General features: G+C 40.2%; 1 long non-coding RNA gene across 1 annotated transcript; it reads right to left on the reverse strand.

Annotated features, from left to right (window-relative positions):
- Nucleotides 1–428: 428 nt before the first annotated feature.
- LOC139044554 (uncharacterized) lies at nt 429–21,096 on the reverse strand. Its single transcript, XR_011501564.1, has 3 exons — nt 20,819–21,096; nt 20,047–20,121; nt 429–2,303 (listed from the first exon to the last, which is right to left on the reverse strand). It is a non-coding gene; the product is annotated as an uncharacterized lncRNA (long non-coding RNA).
- Nucleotides 21,097–21,458: the final 362 nt, after the last annotated feature.

Raw genomic sequence — 21,458 nt, forward strand, 5'->3', positions numbered from 1 at the left:
CCTAGAGAGAGTCTTGTTTTTTCTTACTAACACAAGGATCAGATTTCCATCATTGATGGTGATCTTGAAGATTTTAAAAAGAGATTTAATAGTCAAGATGGGTAAGGGTGTGGTGATATGAGCACTTTCACATCTTGCCTATATGGTGACGTGACTTTTCTGAAAAGCAGTTTCACAATCTATATCTCAAGAGTGTAAAAAGTTTCTATTCTTTGGCTTAGTAATTTCACCTCCAGGAATCTACTGCAAGGAAGTAAACAGCAATGTGGACAAAGATCCACGTCAAAGACATTCCTCACAGCCTTAATGACAGTAGTTGTGGTAGACATCGTGGGCGAGGACTCTGTATCCTTCCAACCTCGTTCTTGTGGCCCCTCTGCTCTGCAGAGACTGGAAAGCTAAAACCAATGCAGCCCAGTATCCCTTACCTCCAGGATCCGTATGCAAATTAGGTTCTCCCAACTAGACTCACTCGCATGATACGCAGAGAGTAGAAGTAAAGCAGAGTACGGCTTCCTGTTGACCCAGGGGTTTCTTTTTGTTTTCTGTTGGCAAACATGGTAGTGGAAACACTGGCTTCTCCTGAAGAAGCGCTCCCGTGTCCATCACTCATTTGAGGAGTAACATGGGCAGCTGTGGCTGTGGTGGCAATGGTCCTGCTTCTTGGATCACTACAATGGCAGTGTGTTCCTGAAGTCAGCAATCCCAGCAGGGGTCTCCTGAGTCCCCACAGGCGTCAGTTCTGTGGTGGTGTTCTAGGAGTCATTCCTAGGACCCAGCCCAGATCCACCTTCTACAATTTTATAAGAGCCTAGTTCCTGGTGTTAAATGTTTTTCTGCCTATCACAGGTAGAGAGGTTTCTGTCTCGACTCTTGATTAGGATTGACTAAATCCTAACAATATAATAATGAAAGATTATCTTGTAGTTCATCCCTTTGATGACGTCTTGCAGACTTTAAAAATAATGTTTTGGTAGGAAATGTAATGATATGGATGTTCAACTCATGGGGAAAAAAGGAGAGGAGAGAGTTAAAAAGGAAAAAAAAACACCCTGCTGATAAAACATGGTTTCCAAGACTGGGAGGAAATTGGCTCCACAACGTTAACAGTAGTTACCTCTGAGTGGTAGGAATATGAATGATTTTTCTTTTACTTGCTATACTTTCTTGTATTCTCCAAGTTTAACAATAAACCTTATTACTTATGTAACAGAAGAAAATAAAAATAATAAATGCCAGGACTTTTTAGACAAACTATTTGCTAATTCATAATATGCAAATTTTTAAAATGTTGAATACAATCATTGGCCAAACTCATTCAAAAACCATTTACTGGAACTTTATATACACTAGTCTTATAGCAACCATCATTTCTTTTCTATAATGATTTACTCCTTGCATTTCACAAAATGTGCTTACTAAGACCATGCTACAATTAATTTCATTGTTATCTGAAGGTGAGTATTTGGTTGGTGTCCAAAAGAATTTCACATGAATATATTCAAAAGCATTCTCCTTTGCTTTCTATCTTGTATAAAGAATAAAAAACAGAGGTCCTAGGTAACAGATAATAGAAGGTACTTGTGTTCAACTTGCTAAAGACAGAATCAGTTGACACTCCCAGTTATATCAAAGCCAAAGGCTTGATATACAGACTAACTCCATTTGGGAGGGAGGTAATTATGCTTTTATTCCTAATCTCAGCTTTAGAATTAAAGTTGTGATCATGATATGTTGAACTAGATGTTAAAGTTTTGATTAGTCTGTCATCAGAGAGTCACAGATTTTAAGCTAAAAATTTTGTCTTGCATGTTGCTCTGCTCTTTTGAAACTATTTCCAGCCAATGAAAATCCATCCCATTGAGCAACAACAATGAAGAATGTGCTGCCTCCTTGGGTAATTTATTTCTATTTCAGCTATGAAAATCACTGCATCGAACTTTACTTTCTTATTCCACTGTTCAGGTTCTTTCTTTTTAGTCCATCTTTAATATTGATGGAGAATCATGATCTAAATGTATTTTTTCAATATTTGAAGTTTATTATTAAATTACTCTTTGATCTTCCATACCCCAGGCTAGGAAATCTCAGTTTCCATTGTCAGTCTTTTCACATATGCTTTCACAGTCCATGGGGCATGCCTCTGTTGTATCCAGTCTCCAGGAGAGAAATGTATGAAGGTGTGAAGGACCAGATTCCTTCTGTCAGTCACTGCTTCACAAGGGCATGACAAAATAACTGTGAACTCTCTATGGATCAGGAGAAAAAGAGTGGGTGCTGGTAGCCCCTTCTTTGTCTTCTTCCTTGGGGATGAAATGGGGGAAGGACACGATAAGGGAGAAAGTAAGATTTCCAAATAGACCACAGAAAGACCTGTCTTCAACAGGATGAAGGAGAGGAAAAGAAATCAAGCAAGCTATGTAGATCCATTGCTAAACTAAGGTAATCTTGGGTTCAGAAATTTGTGCCTTGTAAACGTTTTCTTTATCACAGTTCTCTGTTCTCCATAGTGAAGGTTTGACTCCTAGGACTGAAAGTGATGGCATATTTTGAGGCTGCTTTTCTGAGAATGGGGACTTCTATGTAGCCATCTTTCTTTCTGGCATGATTCCTCACAAACTCTTCCATGTTGGTCTCCTCTAGGCCTCTCTTGAGTGTGTGAACACTTTACAAATAGGTGCCAATATACCAATGCGAAGGATGGAGAAAGCCTGCTGCCTGGGCTAACTGAGGAAAGTTTCATGGAAAACGGGGATTTGAGTCGGGCTCCAAGCAACTGGGTACGATTTGACTGGTGAATACTGGGGAAGACGTGACTTACCTGAGCAGGTCAATTATATTCTCCACACTGGCAATGAGCAGCTAATAATTAGCTAATAATAATAGAGACAGACTCTCGGTCATATCTTCCCAGTTACATATGTCAAGGCCCCACCAGAGTTTGTTGGTGAAGGTCTCAATCTTATCTTTAATAAACTAATTAAATTGCCAACTTCTTTTATTTTTCAAGTGCAAATTTTAGAAAATCTCATTTTGTTACTATGAAGAGAACCTCACTTTTTAAATGTGGAAACTCAATTCTATAATTTTATCAGCTTATCTAATAAAATCTTATTTTTCTCCTATACTCTTCTCACAAAACCAGAGAGTCGGCTGACTACGTACAAATGAAAATCCCACTAAATACCTTAGTCATTAATAAAGAAATGAGCAAACTGAGATGTATGAAAGTGAAATAATCCCCTAAAGAAAAATAATAAAACAAGGAGCACAAATGGCTGAAGCTGCCACATGTCGAGAAATGATTCTGTGACACACCATGAGGTGATGAGAGGAAGCAATGGCTGCCAATTTTTAAGGAAAAATTGGAAAGAGAAAACTGTGAAATTGATGTCAGATAAAGACTGATCTATGAATTTGAAAGGGGTGAAAAACTATGGGCTTAATTCAGAGCACAAGGTGGTCTGGATTATAAATACCACCCGGCAGAATTATTTGGTAACGAAATACTGAAACTGGCTTTTCTTACACAATCTTTAACCCTCTTATTGCCAACCAAAGTTAATACAGCATGCCCTTCTGGAATTTTGCTATTAATTCAGGAACAAATTTGTCAGGAGAGTTCAGAAATTGAGATAGAAGGGAAATTGGGCCTCTCCAGTGTGTTTTCTGAAATCTGTAGAACCTCAAGTTCCCTGGGCTGTGGTTTGTCCTTTATTGCAAAGCACAGTCAGTCTATTTGGCCACAGTGGTGATTTGCAGTGACAGCTACAAATCCAGCTGAAAAAAGTAAACAGGAAAAGTACTTAATGTTTACGGTAAATGGGATCTAAATCATCCTATCAATGAAACCACCACAATTTCATGTTTTTGAAGGAACAAACACAATGCACTCTAAGCTCAGACAAGTGAGTTTACCTCAGGAAAATCACAAGCAAATGGCCAAAGCCTGATATTATTTCTTGTAGAGTGAGCAAACCATTCCCTAAAAACAAGTTAAACTTACCCTCAACAAGAACTTAGTTAGGGCACGTGGGGTCTATTCCTCACTTTTGAGGTCAACATCAGGTGTCCCTCCAAACATCCCTTGGTGCCATTGTCAGAGTCAGAATTTGGGGCTGAATAGACTGTTTTTTCTGACTAACAGGAATAGTCTCATGAGTTTTTGTTTTTCGGAATGAGGGAAATCCAGCAGGAGAATACAGTCAAAATGTGGAAAGGTCAGACATAATGGCACATCCCCCTGGCGTTCTCTCCTCCGCATTCCTGCCTGAGGATGCTGTCAACAGAATTCGGCCACAGCCTCTGAAGGTGCAGGTGTGTACCCCTCCAGGCAGCACCAGGCGCCTCTATTCTCTTTCTTTACGATTAAGGAGAAGGATGAGAACCCACGAGAGAGTATATATTATCACAACAGATCTTCATGTCAGTCTATTTCAGTTCTGCCAATGCTTTTAAAAAATATTCTGTACTTTTTTACTCACCACCTTCCTATTCCCACAAACTACTCATATAGAACTGAAGTTGAATTTACAAACGCGGTGGCAGAAGGGTTGGACCAACAAATTTAGGGCATCCACCATGCAAAAGACTAGTGCCTTGCATATAGGAGGTGCTCAAGAAACACACTGAATGAGTGAATGAATCAATGAATGAATGAAGCTTATTTGCAAGATACATGAAAAGTGCGCCAGAGGAGCCAGAGAGCAGGCTCTGGGTTTCTGTAGTGCATGCTATTCTGTTTCCATCCTGTGGGGACGAGCAACCTCATATTTCTTTTCTACTTTCTACTTATTACACTAGCTTTCTACTTTGTGGGCAGCACAGTTTATTTTTTGAGAAGGAATGCCATTTTTGGCAGTAAACACTGCCAAAATAGCCCAATGCAGAGCTTCTCAGAAACCTAGGGAACAGGTTTAACGGATGTTCCTCTAATCGGTCTACCATCTGAATGTGTGCCAGCCAGGGCTCCGTTGTGAGGTCTGAGTGTGTCACACATACTCCTTGGCAAGGATGATTTATTTACATTTTGTCTCCTTATCATTACGCACTGTGGTTTGTGAGGCAATAAATTAAATTAGAAATGAGCAAAATAAGCGGAGTGTGTGCTACAAGTGAATAATATTCTAGTTCTCAAACTCCTGAGTCAAATATTCAATGCAGTGTCCAGGGCCCTGTCCCTCCCCGCCTCCACCAAGATTCTTATTCAGTCTGGGGTTATGGCCCAGGAATCTGCATTTTAACAAATCCAGGCACCTGACGCAAAAGGTCCATGGATCTTACTTTAAGAAGCATTGGTGTGCGTGAAAGGGTCTTGTAAAACACGTGCAAAAGGAAATTTTAAATTGGTAGTAAACTTTGCATAGTAGTAGCTGATGTATTCGCCAGCTTCTGTGTCCCAGACTCATGATCTAGGTCACCTTGTGACCCCATTTTCCAGATGAGGAAACTGAGACAGAGAGAATAGTAGATGGCAGAGCCAGGATCCAACCCAAGGTGGTCTGACCCCCTGTCCACTCTCTTGACCACCTGTTATCCTGCCTCTGCCATGACGACTTGGCTTTCAGGAGGTACTTCAGACATGATAACTTGATGCTTCTGGGAATTCTGCCTGGCACTGTCATCTCTGTTATTTTTCAGGTTTAAACACAGTCATAGACGGAAGATCCTCGAAGACTGTGAAATGTAGGTGGGAGGTGAGGGCCCTGAGGGGCACCAACAGTCACTTCCACGACACATCCAAGCTTCTTGGTTGTCGGCTGACCCCCTGGTGGGCTGAGACACGGGTCCGATCCAGCCTAATGCTTTGACATTCTTTAATTAGTATGTTGATTAAAGTTTTAGCCAATTCAGGAGGAAAAAAAGTCACTTGGGGTTAGGGGATTGTCCTTCAAATCGTTTGGTAGTAGGTGGCTTTGAACGTTAGTGCTGCTGAAGCAAATACAGATGAAGCTTTGGTTGATTGGCCAAATTTTGACTAAACTAATCAGACATTTGAGCATTATGAAAACAGTCACTTTCCTTTGACGCTTAATTATTGCCTTTCCAATGGATAAACTAATATGAAAATAAGGGAGACCTCACTAGACGCTGTGATAAGTAACAAAAACATATGCTATTATGGTATAGACAAAAAGTGACTATACATTAAAAAGTATTTTATTATTTTTAATTCACTGTTTAATCAGTAATTTTTTAAAACATTACTATTAGATTACTTAAAGGGACTCTCTTACTTCTCCCTTATTTCTTGATATACATTTTTTTCCCTCTCTTTTTTCTCCTGACTCTCTTTTCTTTCTCTGTAACTGCTGGCCCTTTAATGTGGAAAATAGGCTCATTCATCTTATCTTCTAATGAGCTTTGATTGTGCAGTGTAAGAAAACCCAGAGTCTGGAGAGGGGTGTTCATGCTGGAGTCTAAGAGGCCCAGCATTTGTACTTTTGACTCCATCATCTTTTATCATGTAACAAAAGACATGAGAACCCACAAAATGTATTGTCTATAGAAAATCCCTATAACTGTTTTTTTAACCCAAGAGTTGACCCCGTTCCATGTAATTTCAGGTTTAAAATAAGATCAAAGGCCGCAGCTTGGGTTATGTGTGCGCTGTGGCCTCCCCACCATCTCTGAGTTCCCTAAGGAAAGCTCCAGGCTCCTCACCATTGTCTCCTTATGCCCAGCAAGCTGCTGGCACAGCGTGTTTGTGGATGAACTGTTTGTACCATGACGAACTTGGGAGGTTTAGGCAGCAATGACTTAGCTTGTTGAAATGGCACTTAGGCAATTGTGACCTGTCATCTTTTCATAGAGTCCGTGGGGTCCACTAGAAAGGATACCGGATGAGGACTCAGGAGATATGAGCTCTTCTGTTGCTTCTGGAACCTTAACAAGTTCTCCTCAGCACGTTAGGCTGAAATTTCCTCATAAATACAGTAAAATGCTTGAGCTAAAAGGTTTTCTTCAGTCTCTCCTGGCTTTAAAATTTATCTTTTAAAATGGAAGAAAATGTATCTACCATTATTTCTTCTTTTCCTTTTTTATTTTGAAATAATTTTAAACTTACAGGAAAGTTGCAGGAACAGTACAAAGCTACTCCTGTTTCCCCTTCACTCAGATTCACGAGTTGTTACCATTTTGCCTCTTTTGTTTTACCATTCATATGTACACATATAAATTCATATAAAATAATTGTTTTGAAACATTCGAGTTTGTTCAGAAACACATTTCCTAAGTACAATGATGTTTTCTTACGTAACGAGAGATTTATCAAATTCAAGAAACTTACATTGATTCCATGCTGTTATCTAATAAATAGTCCACCATATTTAAATTTGCCAGCTGCTCAGAAATATTTTCTATGTCAATTTTTTGCCCTGCTCCAGGATCCAGTCCAGGATCACACATTGTGTTTAGTTGTCGTGTCTGTTCAATCTCTTTGAATCTGGAACAGTCCTTTCTTTGTCTTGCACGACTGACATTTTCAAAAACTACAGGCCGATTTTCTTTCTTTTGTAGAAATTCTCTTAATTTGGGTTTACCTGATGTTTCCTCATGATTCGATCCAGGTTATATATTTTTGGCAGGAATGCCACTTTAAGTAATATCGTGTTCTTCTCAGTACATGATGCCACGAAGTTAAAAAATTTTCAGATGTGAATTTCATCGGGGGGGATGTTTTTCCATTCTCTTCGGATTTGGACTCTACCTATAAGACTATGAACAAACGGAAATATTTCCTAACTTACCCAGATATTGGAATTCTCTAGATTAAATAAGCCGATTGCCTATATATTTTAGTTTTCATCAAAATAATTTTATTTACCTGTTAGAGAGCTTTTAAATAACTATTTGTACTCTCAACTAAAGAAATCTCAGTACGTTCAAAAAGTATTTGGAAAGGGTTTTGAAGAGGATTCAGATGCCTTCACCCTGGAGCCCACATGATGTGCGTTTTTCCCTGAAAGAAAGACCCCCTTGCTGACACTATGTCAGGCAGGATTGTGAAGGCTAACCAGAAAATGAGGCCACACCGTGGGAGAACAAGAACTCAGCCCCCCACCTTTACTCCAAAACTGTTTCACTATGTTGTTGTTCCCATGAATCACTATTTGGAAGCAAATCTGGCTTCTAAGAAATAATAATAATAAAGAAAGCAATTAGTCAATGAGTATTTACACTTAACATATTTCGTAGTGCCCTCAGAATAGCACCAGGCACCAGCCCCAATGATGATGCCCCTCCTGAGAATAAGAATAGCCACCTTGAATTCCTTGGCCACTTTGGGGCATTGTAGTGTTACTGCTAAGCAGTAGATGGCACGGTTAATATACACTGATTTTATTACAAAACTGGAAAAGGGAATAGTGTTCCAGAGGTTTACTATGTGGTCGTTCCAACTAAAGTTAGTGACACTTCATTTATTTGGTGAAGTCCTATCAACTCTATGATCTCTGTGCTGTTTATTTTCATCTCCCCTATCATGATCTGGCTGTAGAGGTTTGGGGTTGTTTTTTCGTCCGTCTTGTTTTGTTGGCACACACATATAAAGCAACTTGTAAACTTTGCTCTGAGAGTTTGGTAATTCATTTGGCAATGGGAAGGCATTTATTATTTACCTACCACTTCATACCAGAGACTTGGGAAGATACGTGGTCTCTCTAATAACCTTCATATATTTCTTAACTAAAGAAATATACTTTAGAACATTTCATACCTTTGACCTGTTTCTATGATGCTTACATAGAAAACATTTTTTAAAGTATTTAATTTTCCCGATGTTTGATTTAGTCGTTTACATTGATTAAATAGTTGATTATTTTCATTTAGATAAAAAATATCATGAAGATATAAATGTTTCATATTTCATGACATCGGTTTTTGTTTTTTTGGAATGAGTGGGTAAGATATTTTATAAATCACGCACATAAGAAACCTCAAAAAAACCTGGAAATAGCAGCATCTTCGTAACCCTTAATGAATTCAGGCCTTGATTATTTGCATTGAATGCAAACTTTACTCGCTCATCATATCACCTTTTAAACACCTCACTTAAATTATGCAGATAAAAATTATATTCTGTCCCTTTATTCAAAAAAAACCTTGAAGAAATAATTAAAACTATGTTTAACCAAATGCTTCAGATGAGGAAATCATAAATAATGAAACGGTATTCATCTTTGCCTCTTTCAAAAAATAAAATAATTTAGTTTTCCATCTCGGGGAGAAGTTTATACCTTCTAGAACAGTGACATCATATGAAATGTTGACATCTATTATCAACCTAATTAACTATTTGCTGTTCAAATTGTGGTGAAAGTATATTGAGACTTCTTTTGTACTCTTATCGCTTGTTTAATACCAAATTGCCCGGCATCTGTGTATCGAGGCTTTGATCTAATACTCTATCAGTTGTTGGCTCAGGCACAAGAGACTACAGAGTACACAAAGCTGTCGCTGCAGACTCCAGGAAAAAAGAGGCGGTGGATGTACGGCCCTGATTAGTTAAGTCAGTCAATATTTGCATGATGCAATGATAATGCCTTCTTTATGTTAGCTTGTTATTTCACTGAAGCAAGTAGGAAACTTCCTTTTCAAGAACTTGGTGTATTTTTTAGAAATTCTTTCCCCCGCTCAGGTACATATATGGCATATTTTCTTTCATCTTTCTTCATTTCCCTTCCTGCCTTCAACACTTGACCACACACAAATGCAACACAATACAAAATCTGGAGGAGTCCATGTTATTTTTCAATATTTATATGTAAAGTCATTTTGATAGTTGTGATCGTGCCTGCAATATGTCAAAGTCTTGGGATCAGAATTGACTGCTTTATTTTTATATCTTAAATGTTAAAACTGCTTATTTTATTCCTATTTTCTGTTGTCTTATCTTCAGTGAGTTGATTGGTATACTCAAAATACTGATGTCTTGATTCTACTTCTAGGATAGACCTTGAGCTAGTACATCTTTTAACATTACTCCAAGTTTTTGAGAAATGAATCTTATAAAATTAATATTTGAATGAAGGCAATAGAAAGCTATGTTGAGATCCCAGTAAAAGTTGAAAATTTCTCCATCGGTTTCCTTGTTTCACATTATTTTAGCATTCTTGGCCTTTGCAATGAGGTTTTGATATTCATAAGATTCTGTTTACACCTAGCAAACTTTTCCAATCACATTCTATTACCTGAGATGCTTTCTCTTTCCATCCCTTTTCTACTTCTTTTTTTTTTTTTTTTTGAGGAAGATTAGCCCTGAGCTAACATCTACCACCAATCCTCCTTTTTTTGCTGAGGAAGACTGGCCCTGAGCTCACATCTGTGCCCCTCTTCCTCTACTTTATATGTGGGACGCCTACCACAGCATGGCTTGACAAGCAGTGCATAGGTCTGCACCCGGGATCCGAACGGGCAAACCCCAAGCCACCAAAGCAGAATGTGCAAACTTAACCACTGCACCACAGGGCAAGCCCCTCCACTTCTTTTCTTTTTAACATGAAAGGGAGTTAATGATGATCAAACAACCAGACTGGTATCCCCTTTAAAATCATTCAATCAACATTTATGGAGTAGCCTGATGGGCCAAGCACTGTGTTATTTGCCGAAGGGGACAGAACAAGACACTGTCCCTGCCCTCAGGGAGTGTATAGTCCAGTACATGAGTTGACCTGTAACCTCGAGTTAATAGTATGAGGGAATACGGGGATTACGATAAAGCTCTATATAATGCGTTCTCTGGGCTTAGAGGAAGAAGTGGTCAATTCTATCCGGGCTGGATGGTCTGAGGGGCTTGGAGGCAAAAGGAGCACAAGAAAGGCTTTGTGAAGAAGATCATCCTGGCAAAGAAAGCAATATGAGCAAAGGTAAAGAAGTAGCACAACCAAGAAGTTAGGGACAACTTAAGTATTAAAAATTTATCATGGGTTGGAGTTGAGATGTAAGGAGGAAAGACCACGGATATCAAAAAGGCTGCAGAAGTTAGCAGGAGCCAGCCCACAGAGGGCCTTACAAATGGGTTTGGGTTTTACCTTAAGATGGTAAGATATTACAGCATTTTTACGGCAGTGCCATGACCGGATTCCTATTTTGGGAAGACGTTATGGCGGTCGGACGGAAGGTAGGTTAGAAGATTGAGAACAGAAGCAGGAAGAATAAGTAGGAGACTGTGACCACAACCAGACTAAGCTAATTGCTCTCAACCTTTTCGGGGCCTCAGATCCCCGAAAACACACATGCATGACACACATTTTACATGCACTATCAGGCGGCCCACAGATCTCTTGAAGTCCATCTGTGGATTCACGCAAATCCGTGAATTCCAGGTTAAGGACTTCTCAATTAGACGATGAGGCGTAACATAATGCAGTAGTAATGAGGGTATGGAGAAGCAGGTGGAGATGAGAGGATTTAAAGAAGAATCCATAGGGCTTCTTTGACAAATTGAATATGAGAGTGAGGGACGGCAAAGAATCTCAGATGACTCCCAGGAGGAGAGTCTGTGGCTATGGTGACTGGATGGATAGTAGAGTTTTTATCAAGACAGAGACTAGAGAGAGACACACATGCTTCTGAGATTGTTGGAATATCTGTGGAATATTCTGGTGGAGACATTAGAAGAGAGGTATAAATAAGGATCTAGAGTTCAGTTAGGGTGATTAGACTAAAAATATTGGTTATTTTAGAATCTTAAACCTATAAATAGAAATTAAACCCATAGGTTGTACTCACCCAAAGCAATCACGTAGAGTAAGAAAGAGAAGGCCAGGCACAATCCTTGGGGAACACCAACTTTGAAGGATCAGTCAAAGAAAGAGGAGTGAGCAAAGGAGATTTAGAGTTAGAAGGACAAACAAGAGTGAAGAGTCTTAGAAGCCAAAGGAAGAAATAATATCGAGGAAAGAATGGTCCACAGCATCAGATCTTACAAGGACAAGTAGGAGGCGGACTTAAAAGATTTCATTGTGTCTGACAATTAGGTGGTTATTTATGACTCCTACCAGGAGAGTTCCAGGAGAGTGCCAGCAGAATTGAGGGTGGGGGAAGGTAATAAGTCACACTACTGAAAGTCAGAGTGAATGGGGGATGAGAAAGTGGCTGTAGAATGTTCCTTTAAGGACATTGACTGTGATGGTAAAATGAATGATAGAGCTAAGAGTATTTACGCTATCGCTAGGTCCAAATGCAGTGTATTTTCAGTACTGTAGAGATATAGCTGACAGCCTCTCCTCAAAAGATTATAGCCATTCACTTCTACAATTGTGTATGAGAATATACAATTTTATACCCCTTCCCAACTGTGTATTAACATGCTTTCTAAATTTTGCTAATCTGATGGCAAAAAGTAACTCCTTTAGGGGCCAGCCCAGTGGTGCAGCCAATAAGTTCATGCACTCTGCTTCTGCAGCCTGGGGTTTGCAGGCCCAGATCCCTGGTGTGGACCTACGCACTGCTTGGCAAGCCATGCTGTGGCAGGCGTCCCACATGTAAAGTGGAGGAAGATGGGCACAGATGTTAGCTCAGAGCCAAGCTTCCTCAGCAAAAAAGAGGAGGACTGGTGCCAGATGTTAGCTCAGGCTAATCTTCCTCAAAAAAACCCAAAAAAGCTAAGTTTTTTAATTTGCAATTACCTGTTTATTAATGGGGTTAAACATCTTTTCATATATAATTTTTAGCTATTTGTATTTCTTCATTCTTGTCTTACTCGTTTATAATCTTTGTCCATTCTCCTATTGAGTGTGTTATTCCATTGATTTGTAAGAATTCTTTATAATTATTGATATTGATTCTTTTTCTGCTATATATGTTGAAAACATTTTCTTCTAGGCTGTAATTTATGTTTCAACTTTGTTTATGGCGTTTTTATGACAATCATATATGTCAGTATTTACCTTTATAAAATAAAAAAAATTCTCATTTTTTTCCCAATGTTTTAAAGATTTGGTTTATGCCATGCGGCTGTTTATCCCATCTGGAATTTATTTATGTGTGTGACTTAATATACACAGAAATTTTGTTCTTGTAAAATGGATCCTTACGTGCCCAGAACCATGTATTAAATATCCGTTCTTTTTCTGATGGTTGGAAATGCCACGTTTATTACATGCCAAGTTCCATAGACATAAGAGTCTGTTTTCAGATTTTCAATTTTTTTTAAAGGTTGGCACCTGAGCTAACATCTGTTGCCAATCTTTTTTTTTCTCGTTCTCCCCAAAGCCCCTCAGCATATAGTTGTATATTCTAGTTGTGGGTCCTTCTAGTTGTGGCATGTGGGACACTGGCTCAGCGTGGCCTGATGAGCAGTGCCACGTCTGCGCCCAGGATCTGAACCGGCAAAACCCTGGGCCGCTGAAGCAGAGCGTGTGAACTTACCCACTGTGCCGTTGGGCCGGCCCCTCAGAGTTTCTGTCTGTTCTGTTATTATATTAGTCTATTCCTGCACTGGGTTTACACTATTTTAAATAATAGAACTTCATAATAGGTTTGATATCTGATAGAACAAATATTCTTCATTTTTTTCAACATTTTTGAAGGTCTATTCTTGTTCATTTTCTCCTTCAGAGGAATTTTAGAATCAGCTGGTCAAGTTCCATTAAAGGTCCTTTTAGAATTTCACTTGAATTGCATTAGCTTATAGATGAAAATCTTTATCATGGGAAGTCTTCCCAACCAGAAACTGGTCCATCCATTTTCTTGAAGCCTTTGTTGTTAGAGTTTTCTTCACACGGGTCTTGCATATTTCTTGTATTTATTTCTAGTATTATAGTTTTTGCTTCTTTTGTGCACGAGATTCTTTTCCCATTGCACTAACTGTTCTGAGTGTACCAGTCAGGAATGCGTCTGGCCACAGACAACGGAAAACCCAGTTGTCGCTTAAAGAAACGGGAGTTTATTTTACTCATATAACAAAAAGTCCAAAGGTAAGCAGCTGCCAATGTTGATTTGGCAGCTTCATGTCGGCAGAGGATGTGTCTCTTTTGCCTCTTGTGGCCTTATCTTCAAAAGACGCCCGATGCAGCTCCAGCCTCATGGCAGCATTCTGCCAAGCAGGAGAAGGAAGGGAAGATTCTGATGCCTGTACCAGTGATAAAAAAAGCTCCTCAGGAGACCTGGCCCACTTCTCACTAGCCAGAACTGTGTCACACTGCCACTTCCAAGTGGCACGGGAGGCAGCCAGGGTGAAGGGGATAAGAATGAGGGTTAGGTCAGCCACACAGCAGTGTCTCCACACCTGGCTTGTAGCAAAGCTATTGATTTGTGTTTATTAATCTTCCATCAGCTGCCTTACTCAATATTCTTGCCAGTTTCGTAATGTTTCCATTGACTCCCTTCCATTGTCCGGGAAGAAGACTATATGTCTACAGACAACGACAACCTCTCTCTTCCTTTCAGGTCAATGTACCTCATTTCTTTTTTTAAATTTCTCTTTTTGATCTTATTGCACTAGATTGTATTTTTTTTTTTTTTGTCTTATGGATGCAATAGTCTCTTCAGTCTTTTTGAAGATATTAATCAGAATTTTCTTTTCACTTTTCTTTTATTCCTTTAATTATTTTTAATCTTCGGGGAAGCTTTTTGTCATTGTTCTTGTTGTTAATGTTGTTAGTTTTCCTTCAGGATCTGGTAAACCTCAGTTGTTCGTTTAATGTAATTAATGATGGAAAGACCAGGTCCACTAATACAGGCAGCAGACACAGGTCTCCTCTAAACCCCTGACTGGAGGCTGCGTGACCCCACAGGCTTCATCTGAGGCATGTGGGCTTGGAGCCGCAGGCTGTGGACTGGCCCCTTCAACCACTCCCCTCTGCCAAAAGTTGGGGGGCTTAATTTTGATGCTGAGGTGAGTAGTGCCTTTGCGTCCTGGGTAGAGGCGCCTTCTCTGTCTGTTCTAAAGGTCTGGGGTTACTTACGCTCTACCTTCCTCCTCTTTTAGGGCCTTGCACCCACACAGGGAGCCTGCAGGCAGGATATTTCTTGAGAGAGAAGCTCTGAGGGTTTAGTCAAGGATTAAAAGCAGCTCCTGCCAGCAGCTCTGTGTAAACAAGGGGAAAGGGGACACCTGCCAGCCTTCGCTGTCCAAGAGCAGGTCTTTAGTGAACCCTCAAGTTCCCTCCAGGGCCTATCCTAAGGGTGAGACTTCTCTGAATATGTTCTTCTCTCCTGCTCCTGGGTTGGGCTGTTTCTCTCCCTCTGATCTTGTTCTCAGTTTTGCTTTTCTCTCTGCTAGGATTCTTTAGAATCTCTTGTCCGCTGATGAAAATTTCCTTTAACATTTCGTATGCTCATGAATCTGTTCTCTTAAAACAGCTGTCGTTTCAGATGTTCCAGATATCTCAGGGGCTGAGGCCAGCAGTAGATGCATGTGTCTGGGCCTCCATCTTGTTCCACACTTCCCTGGAGGGACACCTATGAAGTCATTTACATGCGGCCAATTGGTTGTCCTTCCAAAGCCAACAAAATACAGCTGCGTGGTGATGAATTGTTAGTAACCATTCCGTACTCTGGAAATCTTTCAATAATAAAAACAATGGCAGTTTGATATATAATGATGCATTTTGTAAGCTTTATTCTGAGGACATGATTGTCACTACCCTAAAGCGCTGGTTCAATATCTGTTAGAATGTTTTCCCCCCAAATTAGTGTTTGTCTGCACTCTGTGCTTGTCTTACCTTGGTGACAATTTCCTTAAAAAATTTTTTTCTTTAACTAGGCATTTTCTGACAATGCAAAATTTCCTAAGTGTGATGTTTAAACAACACGGATGCCTACAAATCATAAACATAAGTCCAATTTACAGTATTTTGTTGTTGTTCTTTTCTTTTTCTTTCAGCCTAGAAGAATATTTTCTGTTTTCTTCAGAAATTAAAATGTCCATTAAAGGAAGCTATTATATTACCATAGCAATATGTTTTATTTTATATTTAACTCGCCTCTTGGGGTGACTGCCTGCCCAGCGGGAAAGTCCTGGAAGCTTATCTAATAACTAGACTGACAAATTTCACCACAAAATGAAGGCAAACTTCCTTACTGACTGTGGACTATCGAACCAAGTGATCATCATGGGAAACTCATGGCAGAATCTGTAGGGTTACATTGGAAAATGAAAAGTGATGATAGCACACGCTTGTTTTGGTGGTGGGCTCTCATTTCTCATCCTCAAACAATTGGAGCTCATCATTTTAAAATGCTGCAAAAATCGTGCCACATGAAGCAAACTTCCAAAGGTTCTAAACAAAACGCCATGCCCTGAAATTAATGAAGCTAAATGGCAGCGATAATTCAAAGTTTTCCTAACATAGTTATATAGGACTGCCAAAGCTTCCACAAACGAGAATACCTTCTTAATTCTTTCTACTTACTTTATTTATCTATTTATTTTATTTGGAAGGGATGGTAGTATAACAACCTATGGAACAGATGAGACTGAGAAAAAACTCATGCTAGAAGTTATTGCCTAGCTCAGTAGCAGGTACTGAAAAACAATAGCAAGCATCCCTTAGCTTTCAGTTCCAGGAACTATTGGTTTACTACTACTGACTTAGAAATGTATTTCCAGCATTTTCCTCAGAAGAAGGGAAGTTATTAAATACATGGCTATAACTCAGTCCACTTTGACCTAATTTGTAAGCTAATAGAGTTTGGAGGGAGAATATATTGGAGCAGTTGCTAAAATGGGGTTTTAGGATTATTCAAGAGGAAACAATTGCATGTATGGCTTTTCACTCTGGTTAGTCTTTGATCCTGGTTCTACATTTATTACTGAGTAGTCTATATACTTGAAACTGGGCATCCCAATGGCCAAGAGAGAACAGACACTCCTGCTGGGCCAGAAAGGCTGTCAGAATTTCCTCAAAAAAGCTATCTCAATGTTTATCTTTATTCTAATTTAAATCACACAGTGATTTGCTAAGGCTTTAAAATTGCAATTTAATCCTGTTCAGTTTCCAAAGAGGGGTGAACATACAATGGAATGAATTAACTAGGCCAATCATAATCAAACACTGCAGAAAGCCAGGCAGACCCACCATATGCCAAGGGTTTTGCAAACAGATCTCATCCTGCTGGGGAAAACTTGACACCGTGTGTGCGCGTGCGTGTGCGGTAACTAGGGAAGGTAAAACATCCCTTGAGGAAGGACCATTAATCCTTTCAGGAGATCTGTTCATGTGACTTTCAACAAATCACCACCAACGTTGTCACTGTATTTTGTAAGCAGCTAAATTCTTCTGGGAGCTGAGGACAAAATTTGAAGCCACTAGGAAAGCAGCCTCTTCTCCCATTCCTTGGCTAAAAGTGGCACCCTTATTCTCTCTGAGAACAATTTGTTCATCTAATAAAATGACATTGAAACTGCAACAATCACTCAGTATTTTCTAAACTCAAACTAAGAAATGCTGCTTTGAAGAGGCGGCAGAATGGATTAAGAACAGAGGGTCCAGAGTAAGACAATGTGGCTCTGTGGGCTGGCAACCCTGCTGATTACTTAGTGGCCGTGGATGTGTGACTTAACTGCAGTGACCTTTGGTTTTTCTCATCTGTAAAATGGAGACAATAATCACATGGTGCTGATGTTAGGGTTAAGTGAGATGATAGAAGTAAAGTTCTTAGCCCACATTTACATTGCAAATGCTCAATAAACATGAACAATTATTATTATCATTAAAGCAGTCAAAAATACCAAAACTTTGCCTCGTGCAACAAATGCTTATTGTGCATTTACTACATGCCAAACCTCACTAAACCCTGAGAATGAAGACTCTGCATCTTGGCTACAGATGGCCATTTCTGCTGCCTGATGTTACTTCTTTAAAGACAAAACTTTACGGTGCATCATTCACTTAATGACCTTGGGTCAGATTTTCTTGCCAGTTTCTCAAGCGCTGACTCCTTGCTATAGTGTTTGGGTTGCAAATATTGCAAAGCAATGCCAACCCATTGCCACGTTAAAAAATTTTAAGGCTAATATATTTTAGTGTAATGAACAACTACAGGAGCACCAAATGAAGAAATTCAAGTACACTTCAACTGGCTTCTGTCTCAAATAAAAGATGGGTAGCAGAGTTGCAATCAGGATGGGAGAAGAAAGAAAGAGGCCAATAGTACCTGCCACTGTGAAGATTTTGCATGGATTATTATTTTTATTTTTGCTCTTCTCCCCCTTTTGTATCTGATACATGCTAAGATTTTCACGTGCACAGCTCCCACCTCCTAAGATGCAGTTTTGTTTCTGTACAAGCATGGCATCCCCCTGACAGTTATGTTTGCTTGTGTGCTTCTAGCAGCTGGGGGAAGACTCACGTCAGGCTGTGAGGTGTGAGCCTGTCACACTCTGTGTCCCCTGAGTGAGTGCACTCCAAGGTCCACTGTCCTGGAGAACGTGCTTTGGAGCAGAGTGTACTGTGGGCCAGAGACTTGTCTGGGCTTCCCATTAATCTCTGAAGATGGGAGGGTAATCCCTTCACAAATATGGGAATGGGGGCTGCTCTGAGGCTGGCAAATAATAAACAATGAGGGTTTTTTTCATCCTGGATTCCTCCAGCGCTCCTCTCTGTGGTCCTCAGCAATAACTTAGCCCTTGTCTTCCTCTCTGAAGGATTTAAATGGAATGACCTTAATTCTTGCTTTGTTTGCTCTCTATCTTTTAAGGAGCTGCAGTGAAGACCAAGACAAACAGTAGATTAACAGTGGTACCTTTTATAAAGCTGATTAGTTCCTAAAATATGCTGAAAGGAAACAAAACCAAAAAGGAAAAAAAAGAGAGTGGAATAGGGGCCGAGACAGAAGCCTTTGTCGGTGAGTTTGAAGCAGCTCCGTTCCTTTCAGTCATTGCAGATATTGACCTTCCAGTGAAATATTTCCTTTGTGAGCAAAGGCTTTGCCGGGATAGCGTTTATGGTATTAAGCAGGTGCCTGGTAAGTGTTTCTAAACAAATATTACTTCACTGCCTAATTTTGGTTTAAGGGGAGAGTTGTACTAGGGATGAATTCAGAAAACATTTGATTATGGCTCATCTGCTCTCCCTGTAGCAGGGGCCATCAAGTGGCTGAGAGTGTCAAAATCAGAATTCCAAAGATGCTGTTCCACGTGGAGTCATTAAGAGGAGCACAGCCTCCTAGGATCTCTTTCAGCCCCTCTGGATTTGAAGGAATTTACAGAGAAACTTCCAAGACACCTCAGCTATATCCAAAGGAAAGCCAAAGTATTATAGTGTGGCAGAGCTGAAAGTGTGTCTCTGGAGAGAAAAAAATATATAAAGCTACACAGAAAATATTTCTGGGCATCAGCTTCTGTTTCCTTTAAGGGATGGGAGGATGGTACTGAAATTGTTCAATTTAATTTAAAGTCAAATAAAAATGTGAAAGGCTAGGGTGCATTAATAAGATGATCCATCTGCTTATAATAATAGGATAATTCACATCTTCATTGTCAGAGCAGAAAGCTTCCAGTAAGGTCAGTCATTAAACTCAATATGTCTCATTCTTTGGTGCCGTATCACTTAGATCTCAGTGCCACTTGTCTGCCCTTCTTTTCCACTATGCACCTATATTGCAAATTTAGTTCCATTAGGTAGATGCTGCACCATTATGAAGACTGATTCCATCATTTTCAAAGTGCCAAGCCATTTAAATACGGTACAGGCTTTGGTCATGTTTAATCCAAACATTTACACACGTCCAGCTCCTTCTTATCCTTTTAAATAGGATACAGGGCTTATTTTTAAATTACATCCTCATTCATGCTCTATAAAAGCATCAAGAAAAACTGTCCACGGGATTTAAATCCTGGTCCACAGGTGCTGCTTCCAACTCCTGGCATGGCCATTACATCCGAGCCCCTGCATAATTCTCGGCACGACACTCTTGTGTCAAGGCAGAAAAGATAAAATAGAAACAGCCATTTTTTTCTCTCCCAGAAATTATACTACGCTGAAGTGCACTGTAGCTTTTGTTTTATTCTGTATTGATTCCTAATTTAAAGAGCATTTTTAAATAAGGGTCCCTAGAAAAGAGACAGCAACGGGAAGACAAGATGCTTGAAATACTTACCAAAAGCTGTGAGGTGTGCAGGATTTCTTTAATCACGTGGAGTCGATTAGATGTGCATCTATTTGGGGGAGGTTTCTGTTGATAAAATGAGTCTCACCAGGATTGAGTGCTATGACTAATACCAACCTAACCCTCCCAACAGTCCTGAACCATCCATGCTTCCCTCAACCCTTGGGACTATCTTTTCCACAAATTGCCTCTCCGATTGGTTTCTAGTATCAGCTATGCAATTCAGCTGTATAACAAATGTACAGAGGCCCTGAAGGTTTAGATATATTGCATTCTTTCTTCCATTGCTATACAGATATTGGTGCAGTAAGAAATCCCCCTTGTCAGTTTGGAAAAGCAGTTTGGCCAAACTACTTTTTGCTTAAACAAACAAACAAACAACTGGGTCTCAACTTGCTCTCTGGGTACCTTGTCTTGTCCTGTACTTAAAAAAAAAAAAAAAAAAAAAAATTCTACCGGCACAGTGGGGGCTGCAGAGGAGTCTGTGCAGTCGCCCTGGGTGCACTTGTGTGATAGGCTGCCATTTGTCCCCACTCACCTAGAGAGCTTGTGGATAGCCTGAGAGGTTTGCGCGCACGTGTGTGCGTTGGATCAAATTTTCTAAAGTTGCCATGGGGAGAGAATAGAAGGAAAGTCCTTCAAAAAGAAAATTATTTTCACAGCATCATCACCAGAAAAACGCCCCTGCAATGGATATCTTTGAAGGTCGATTGCCGTCTGAACTAATTGGGGAAAGAGGGCGAGAGCGTTCAGGTTTGCTCACCTTTCGCAATGGGTCTCAGAGAAGCGAGCGGAGCCGGGCGCTTCCTGCCCAGAGGTCTGCGCTCTTTCTAAGCAGAACGAAAGGCTCCTCCACTTGATTCTTGTTCATGTCACTGAGAGAGGTCAGCACCGTGCCTCTTTTACTTGCCACTTCTGGTTATTGGGCAGGTTCTGCTCCGAAAGTCATCTTTTGTTGTGAGGACATTAATCTTCTCGCCAGGGTTGAAATGCTTGGGAAGAAGGTGGGGTGGAAGCGGGAAAGCGGATCTCAAAAGCCTCGAGATCACAGCCGCAGAGCATTATTACAGACCTTTCCTGAAAATCACCCTCGGTCTGCGAGAATGCCCTACATTAGACCAAGAACGGACAATAGGCTTGGGAATATTAGGCACGAAGATGGACTGGCCGCAGCCCCTCTGCTGCGGGGAGGGAGAGTGGCGCGAGCGAGGAGGCGCTGGGACTCCTTCTTGGAGCGGGTCTGCGGTGACTGCCAGCTGGTTACCACAGATCCTTGCTGAATATCGCGCCATTAAACAGTATGAGAGAAAATAAAAATGTATCTTTATGGGTACTAAATAGTAAGTGCCCTTTCAAACGCTCTTTAGTGGCTAGGCTTTCAAGTCACCGTGGATCACCCTCAG

This window comes from Equus asinus, chromosome 2 (assembly GCF_041296235.1).
Source record: "Equus asinus isolate D_3611 breed Donkey chromosome 2, EquAss-T2T_v2, whole genome shotgun sequence".
In the NCBI taxonomy this organism is placed as follows: domain Eukaryota; kingdom Metazoa; phylum Chordata; class Mammalia; order Perissodactyla; family Equidae; genus Equus; species Equus asinus.